Source organism: Fistularia commersonii, chromosome 4 (genome assembly GCF_037954325.1).
Source record: "Fistularia commersonii isolate RoL2024-O1a breed Wild chromosome 4, RoL_Fcom_v1.0, whole genome shotgun sequence".
Classification (NCBI taxonomy): Eukaryota; Metazoa; Chordata; class Actinopteri; order Syngnathiformes; family Fistulariidae; genus Fistularia; species Fistularia commersonii.
In genome coordinates this window covers 18,514,495-18,523,518 of record NC_141287.1, presented here as the reverse complement: position 1 = coordinate 18,523,518, position 9,024 = coordinate 18,514,495, and positions in this window count along the sequence as shown.

Sequence of the window (9,024 nt, the reverse complement as noted above, 5' to 3'; positions counted from 1 at the left end):
TCCTCATCTCAGAAAAATTCATTTAACCTTCGAGCGTAAATTAAAGGGGGCTCTGAAAGACAAAGTCGCTGTCAGTCGTCCGGGAACGACAGCGACTTTTCACCGACGAGACCAAACTTTGTTGAGATTCATGTCAAAAATAAGTTCTGATTCAAGTTAAACGTGCACAAGGGTGCAGGTCTTGGTAAATATCAGTAGGAGCGTAGTCATCTTACATGTCGCAGAAAAAGAAATGCATGCCTGGTTTTGTTAAATCTCAGCTTTATTGATCTGTTTCCTGGAGTGATTGCTGTCTGTGACCATAACAAGGGGCGAAGCAGCCTTTAGGCAGCGGTTTATGTGTCCAAAGCTGCGTTTGGGCGTGCTGCATTTGCAAATCTGCCTGGTAAGATTGAAAAAAATAAATAAATAAATCAACTCAAAAGTATGTGATAAAGGTTGTGGCAGAAATCCCAGAAAAAAATGTTTTTATTCCTCTGCCAGATTAGTCTAAACTTGTAAAAAAAAAGCCTGAGTTTTTTTTTAGCGAAACGAAAGAGAATTTCATGTTCGCAGAGGTTTCAAATGGTCTAATGCTGTTTTTAAAAATTGCTCCAAACATGTGTCCGCCTCAGTGAGTGAAACAGGAAACCGATAAGAGTCATAAAGAAATACATCAGATCCATTAGTAGAACATACAAAAATGAATTTTCTGAATAGTTGGTCCTTTTCCTGCTGTTGGGAAAATAAACTAGGAATTATTTACTCGGTCCCAAGTTCATGTGGACTGCTCGTGTTTCTCTTTCTGCGTGAAAACTCTTTGCGGTGGCGCCTTGGGCGAATGTTAGCAATCATATAACAGAGAACCAAATTGGCTTTTTGTGCTCCAGTAAGTCTGCTTGCATGTCGGAGGTGTCTTTGGAAAAATCGGTCGGCGGGATCCCGGTAGCCGGAGTGGATTGTTTTGAATCGGAAGTAGGAACGCAATTTCAGTTGAAGAAAAGTTCTTTGCATGTATGACGTACTGTTGTCAGAGCCGGACTTACACAGGATGCGCTTCCAGATTATGGGGGTAAGAGCCTTGCTCATAGACACTTTGATTCGAGTGCGCCTCAAAGGATGTTTGTTTTTGACTGCCGCCACCTGTCATTTTTATGTGTTGACCTTCCAGGAGAAGAGACAGTTTCAAATTTCAACCGGCGGAAAAGTCATAACCAGGAGTGGTTCTCGGAGAGGATCTGACCGAGCGGTGAGCTCAGCGTCCTCTGCCCGCCGGCGGTCCCCCCGCCGTCCCGACTGTCTTGGGTGAGATCACTGGAAGTGTCAGCTTGAAAGACAACAACCGCCACTCTCAGCTGAAAACTTTGAAGTATCGGATTTCTGCCTCAACAGCGCCCCCCCTTTTTGCAAGCCGTCCCTGCTATTAATCACAGCAAGTATATAAAGGCGTGATAAATTCCACAGGCCACGGCAGAGAGCACTCTTACATCTGAAGTGTTGAGGAAAAAATGCGCACATGTACACGTCAATTTGAACTTCAAATTTTCTTCTTTTTCTTTTTTTTTTTTCCAAACGGTTCAAATGATTTCTTTCTTTCTTTATTTGGTTCCTTTCATGCTGCAATAACACGCCGGAAGGGTTCTGACGTTATAACATCCTGTTTTCTTACGCAAAATGATTCTGATGCAACCCCGTTTCATCGGGCGAACAAACATTACAATAAATGACACTTTTGAGAAGCAATTCCATAAACACCTGTAAGCAGAAGAGGCACCTTCTCAGCAAAAGGCTATAGATACTTGATTTGAACCTCCTATTTCCTCAGACATGCTGATTTTTAAAGATTTGGGTGTAGCAAATAAGCTTCAACCAGATGTTTTGATACGCATATGTATATCACGTGTGGGTATAACCATTGTATGTTTCAGTAATATGCATATTCCAAATATTGCAGAGGGCGGTTCGGACTTATCTCTACACTTCTGGGATATTTATTCTCCCTGCTGGGTAAGAATTGTTGTTTCATACTGTACAGCCCGCAGCACAGGCGGCCATGTTGAGAGATTTGGAAATGAGACGGTGAGTGTTAGCGTCCACCTTTATCAGATGTGGGGAATGAACCATCTGCATGAATATTAACAAGCGGTTCGATAATAACAAAAGGAGGCGCAGCGAAAGGAAAAGCCAGAACTGAGAGATGAACATTTGAACCGTAGAGTCTTTATCCAAATGTCATGATCCTATTATGAAATAAAGCCTACGGATTGATATGTTGAATGCATCCTGACCGGCTCCCCACAAATGCATTGTTTGGCTCCGATTTGGCTTCATTGTCCAAGATGGGTGCCGTTTCTCAACACTCCAAGAGGCCAGAACGCTTAACTCTTCCTAGACGGAATTTCATTGTGGTCTCAGTTCAAATTCCAGACGGGAATCGGAGGAATTACGGACTTATAAATTTCACATTACCAATTCCGTTCCATGTGACATCCAATGCCAAACAGACGAAAGCATCTCCCAAATTATTTGCATAAATAATATTGCACATGAAATCTCAATTCCTAGTTGTCGTACTCTTTGTTGTGCCCTCAGGGTGAAACTCCCCCTTTCTGTCTCTTTTTTAAATCAGTATTTGAAAATCACTTAATCACTAATTAGTTTTAAGCAGATCATTTTCATGTTTATTAATGTGCGGGTCAAGAAACTGTAAAACGCCCCACAATTATTCTATTCATAAATTAAATAAATAAATTGTTTTGAGACTATAAATACTTGATAGTCTACAAACACCACCTACTGATGAAAGCCGTGAGACGCAGCAGGAAGTTTCTCAAGGCAAAATCCAGCTGGTGAATCATCCGTCAAGGGTTCATTTATATATTTACGTTCTGCAGTTTATAAGAAACTCCAGACACACAAATTGACATTATTTGTCAATGGATATTTAGTGATTTGATTATAAATAAGTAAAAGTTTGATTCTAATTCTATCATGAAATTAGATCAGAATAGAAAAGCATTTGATTACAGGTCGGTAGTGACATCTTCCGCTTGATAAAGAATTGATTAATAAATATCGAGCCATAATGGCCATAATATTAGAATGTTAACCAAGCCTATAAATAAAAGTCACATTGCAAATACATGAACTATGAACTAACAAATGAGCCATGGTTGTCATGGGAGTGTTCTGGCACAGCTTTGCCGTGAGAGCGGTGACAATTTTCGGGCCTTTCTAGATGCAAACAATACGGACGCATACAAGTCCTGCCCCCTCCCTCCACCGGGTCAGACCTGGTGCGCCTCACCCCTTGCAATGTACCCTAAGTGCAGAGGCAGCTTGCATCCACCAGGACCGTCAGGCGGTGAACAGAGGATGCCTTTGAAACATTCCAGGGTTGTTTCATGGCAAAACATCGGTCCATCCGAGTGCATCACCGGATATACCACCTTCTGTACTGATGCCATTGTTCCAGCTCGGTCAATCAGTTGCCATGCAAGCAGCAAAGCCTGGCTGACCAGTGACATCAAAACTCTCCTCAACTCCAAGAAGAGGGGCTTTTACAGCCATCAACGGGGATGAGGTGCGAACAATCCAACAATCAAGGTGGCCAAGGACAATTACCGGATGAAGTTTGTGGAGAAACTGTATAAAGGAGACATGGAGCTATTTGAGGACCATCACTGGATTCAGACCATCCAACGATAGAGAGGGTGCCGGATGGGCTGGACAGGGCCAACGAGTTGAATTTGTTTTTCAATAGATTTGACATTGGAGCTACTGCTCATCCCCAAATTGCTCTGTCTGCATCCAGCCTGCCAACCAGCAGCCGTACCACCCCCTCCCCTACTCTGTACGACTTCTATTCATCATCGGACTTCGGGCCTATGGCGCTGACGTCCCAGGCAACAAGGACACTCGAGAGGTTCATCCCAGATAAGCTTCGGCCCAAGGTGAGACTGGACCTCCTCCGGTTCATGTATCAGCCCCAACTAGGGGAGGAAGGTGTTGTCAACTTCGAGGATTCAAGACTTTTATTGTCATTTCAGAGAGTGCAATGACAACAGGTTCGGCGGAATCAAAAAAACAACGAACAGATACAAACAACCTTAAAAAGCAGCACACAGCACAGGAATAGCAGTATCTCTAGGTTAGAGATATAAAAAATACAAGACAAAAAATCTAAATAACATCTAGGAGAATAAATAAATACGTGTGCAGAGACAAAAAAAGTAAAATAAAATAAGTAAAAAAGGAAGAAGTGGGGGGGGGGTTATTGCACCGAACTGCATGTGAGGTTCAAGTGTTCAGGGTTGTGCCGAATTTAGTGTGATGATCCCTCTGGGGTGAAAACTGTTTTTCAATCTGTTTGTTTTTGCATTGATTGTCCTAAACCGCCGCCTTGATGGCAACAGTTGGAGTCGGCGGTGGCTGGTGTTTGATGGATCTCTGAGGATCCTGTGGGCTCTCCTGAGGCAGCGTTTGTTCTAGACGTCTTCAAGTGATGGGACGGGATGACCGATCATTTTTTGGCCGGTGTTTATGGCCCTCTGCAGTGACTTCCTTTCCGCTACCGTGCAGCTGGCGAACCACGGTGAGATTCCGCGGCTCAGGACAAACTCCACAGTGCGGCGATAAAAGAACATAAGCAACTTCTTGGTGAGGTTGTTTCTCCTAAGTGTCCTTATGCAATGCAGCCTCCGGTGTGCCTTTTTCACTACTAGGTGAATCTCACCTGGTAGTGCCCATCTGGACCAGCATGGAGGCTCTGTGGCAGCCATGCTCTGCATTCAGCACTATCATGACGTCCACTAGTATAGGAAGATGCCTCTCTTGTGTCCTGGGTTGTGGACTTTCCCACTGGTAGACCACAGTATGCACACATACAACACTGCATGTCTGACTGGGTGGTCTGCAACACCGAAGCCCCGTATTTACCGTCCTCTCCTCCTTCTTCTTCCCTTTATTTCAGACAGCACTGAGTCCTGACACCTTCAGAAATGTTCTCGTCTGTAGTTGGATGCATCAGCGAGGGTGATGAGTTGGTGCGAGCAGAACCACCTGCAGCTTAACGTACCTAAGACAAAAAAGTTGGTTGTGGATTTTTGAAGGTCCAAATCATCTGCTATACTGATTTCCATCCAGGGGTTTGATGTGGACATTGTGGAGAACTACAAAAAAAAAAAATAGGCGTGAGCATGGACAGTAAACTGAACTGGACAAAAAAAATGCAGTCTACAATGGGCCAGAAATCTCTGCTTCCTTGGAGCTAAACCGTCTGACGGTGGTGTCAGAATTTCACATCTCACCCACTCCACGACAGGCTGAGCAATAACAGGAGTCGGTTCAGGAGTAGACGGATTCCACCGAGGTGCAATACAGAACGCCACAGGAGGTATTTCTTGACTTTGGCGATCGGACTGTTTAACTCAGTCCAATAACAACATCACTCTATCTCATCTCACTATCCATCTGGTTCTATTTGGCTCTTGTAACTTGTCTTAAACCCTGATACCCCTTATATTTTATTATCTCAATTTAACTAGTTCTGTTCATCTCATTTTGTTCTATTTATTTTTATTTCGTTCTGTATGGAGTATCTGGGATCACACGATTTCCTCTGGGAGGAGTAGGAGGAATATATCAGGGTATTAATCATAAAGTATTCAGGTTGACAACCAGAGGCATGAACAAAAAACGTGAAATCAACGACATGAATTCTGCTGAATTTGGAATTTTCATCACTCCCCTATTATAACAACAAATGAACATTTTGACGTAAACACCATTAAAAATATGTTTTGTCATGTTCTGAGGCTGATTATTATAGGCTCGTCGTATAATTCACTTAATAGAGGAAGGAAATCTACTGTGTTTATTTGTTTTTCAGACAAATTAAATCCAAGGGAAATATACTAAACGTAATTATTTCATTTTCCTGTCTTCGATGCAGACCAATGAACATAGTTTAATAGATTTGATATTGGGATTTAAATATTCTGCTTCAAATTGAATTTTTATATTTTAGCCATTATAAACTGCTACAGGGGGGTTTTGTTACCCCGTGACTACTAAGAGCTCAATACTTGTTAAACTATGTTTCTGTTTGATCACATTTCACTTACAGCTCTGGGAAAAAACGCAAAAAAAAACCCTGCAACTTTTATGCTCCATAACGACTATTAGAATCCAGATGGGAAATTGACCCAAAAGACACAAAAACACTTGCAAAAGGTTTGGTACACAAAGTGTCAGGGTTCACACCTGATCCCCATTGTAATCGGCGCCAGCTGCAGCAGATGCCGCTAATCAAGATCCCTATAAAGGGCAGCGGCACGCTCTGCCTGGCGCCTGGGGATTGTGGCTCGCAGAGCCTTGCCACGGCCAGGACCCCATCCTTGCTATGGCCGGACCCCAGGTGTAACCTCTGTCCCCTCCCTCGTTACAACCAGACCAAGTCGGCCGGCGTGACCTCTGTCCCTGTCTGCAACCCGTCCAGTCTGCCACCCTGCCTGGGGCCCGTCCTGTCTGCATCCTGTCCCGTCTGCAACCCGTGCTGGTGAGACCCTGCAACCCGTCCCGTCTGCAGTCCCGTCCCGTCTGCAACCCGTCCCATCCTGGTGAGACCCACCCTCTGCAGTCCCATCTGCAACGCGTCCCGCCTGCAACCCGTCCTGGTGAGACCCACCCTCTGCAGTCCCATCTGCAACCCGTCCCGTCCGCAACCCATCCCGTCCCGCCATTTCAATGCAATAAAAGCGCTTTCAACCCATCTCTGCTCTGAAGTGTGGTCCCCTGCTCGAGTCCGCCCCAGCGCCTCGTGACACAAAGATCAGTCCATTTATAAAAAAACAACCCCGGGGTTTTATGCAATTCAAGATCCTTCGACGTGTAGGGTGAGATTGGAAAATAATGATAAAGTGAAAATTAAACCATATTTAAAAAGGAAACTGAAGGATCGGAATGCCCAGAGGAAAAAATGGTAGAGAGCGTTCATGAATACATAGGACAAGATGTTACAATCCCTTGTGCCAAAAACCAAGGTAAAACACATCTAGACTGTGATGAGGCTAACAAGCAATGCAGAAAAAAACAAGCAAGGTAACAACTAAAACAATATACAATTACCTACCCTAGCCAACAGTATGTCATTGGGGTTCTTGCATGGGCACCTTCCTTCACCGATGTTTCGTTATGTTGTGCCCACAACACTTCAAGAAGACTTGACAGTGAAATCCGGCATCATCCACCATCAGCTCCCAGTCCAGCCCTTTTTTTTTCCCTTCTCGTAAACATTTAACCTGACTAGCCTCTTTACTTGCAACTTCAGAATTGTTTTTCCTCAACCGCTGCTGCCCAACTTTTTGACACCTGGTTTTTACGCCCATTGTATCTGCCCTTGGAAATGCTAACCTTACAAGTTGATACTATATGTCTAAGTTGTAACACATAAGTAGCCGCAATGATAAACCTGATTGTATTAGCCTCCACGCTCCACAACTCTCCACTCAAGCATTCTCGTCTCTACGTTCTCCCAGTTCACCCACTGTCCTTGCTTTGCCCGTGACACTGCCTTAGTACATCTTACTGCCTCCTCTTGCCTATGCACTTCCTCAACTACCATCTTCCTCTTTTCTACTACTGATGCCTTATTCCAAACTGCTTTTCCTCCACTCAACCCGATGTTGGCCTATGACATCCTTATTTCTATGGGTTGCCTGTGCTTGCTGCACTGCCTCTTTTGGGTTCCACTTCCTCCCTGTTCTGATTATGGGCGCTACTTTCCTGACCACTAGATTCTTTGACCGAGTGGGAGTCATTTCCGAACTAAACTTAGCACACTTGAACTCCTCTGTCGGACTACAGACTGGCAGCTCCAATATGCCTTTCCCATACAGGGCTGCTTGGCCAGCGAACTCACACTGTCAATGACCACAACAACTGAGGCAACAACCCAAACAACAAACACCACAACTTTAGCTTTCTTGGGAACCCTGACCTATCTGTGCTTGAAATGCCTTGAATTTTTTCCTGCCTCAACTCCTCCAGTTGTCCCTTACCACTATTATTTGTGTCAAACCATCTGCCCAGACTCTTCACTGGTTTCTCAAACACTCAAGGCTCCACCTCACCATTTATAACAAACCTCTTATCTACTACCATCCCAATAATGATTGAAATGCTCTTTGACGTGCTCGGCTTAACTTTCATTCTAGCCCACTTCTTCCTCTTCTCCTTTCGGCTTTTCACTTCAACTTTCTCAATCTAACCCTACTCTCTGTATCCTCCCCTCTCACACCAACTCTTTGGTCTTCCTCTAGACCTCCTGCCTGGCAGCTCCAATTCCAGCATCTGTCGACCAATATATTCACTATGACCCAACCATCTTAGTCTGGCTTCACTTTCCTTCTCTCCAAAACATCTAACATGTGCTGTTCCTCTGGATTCATTCTTGATCCAATCCATCCTGGTCACTCCCAACCTTAGCAGAACCTTAGCATCTTCATCTCTGCGACCTCCAGCTCTGCCTCCTGTCTTTTCGTCAATGTCACTGTTTCTAGGCCATACAGCATCGCTGGTCTCACCACTGTCTTGTACACCTTTCCTTTTATTCTGGCCAATAGTCTTCGAGCACATCGTACCCCTGACACTTTTCTCCACCCATTCCAACCTGCTTGAACCCGTCACTTCACCTATTTTCCACACTCTCCGTTGCTCTGGACTGTTGACCCTAAGTACCTGAAATCCTCCAGCTTCTTGATCTCCACTCCCGGTAGCCTCACTGTTCCACCCAGGTTCCTCTCATTCACACACATAAACTCTGTCTTGCTGCGACTAACCTTCATTCCTCTCCTTTCCAGTGCATACCTCCACCTCTCTAGATTTTCCTCAACCTATTCTCTGCTCTCACTACAGATCACAATGTCATCTGCAAACTTTTCGTCCCAGCCCACTGCAGATTACTATTTAACAAATCCAACAACCTGCTAGTACACGGTGCAGTTGAGCAGAGTATGCTTTAACTAAACTCTTTAAGCTACATGC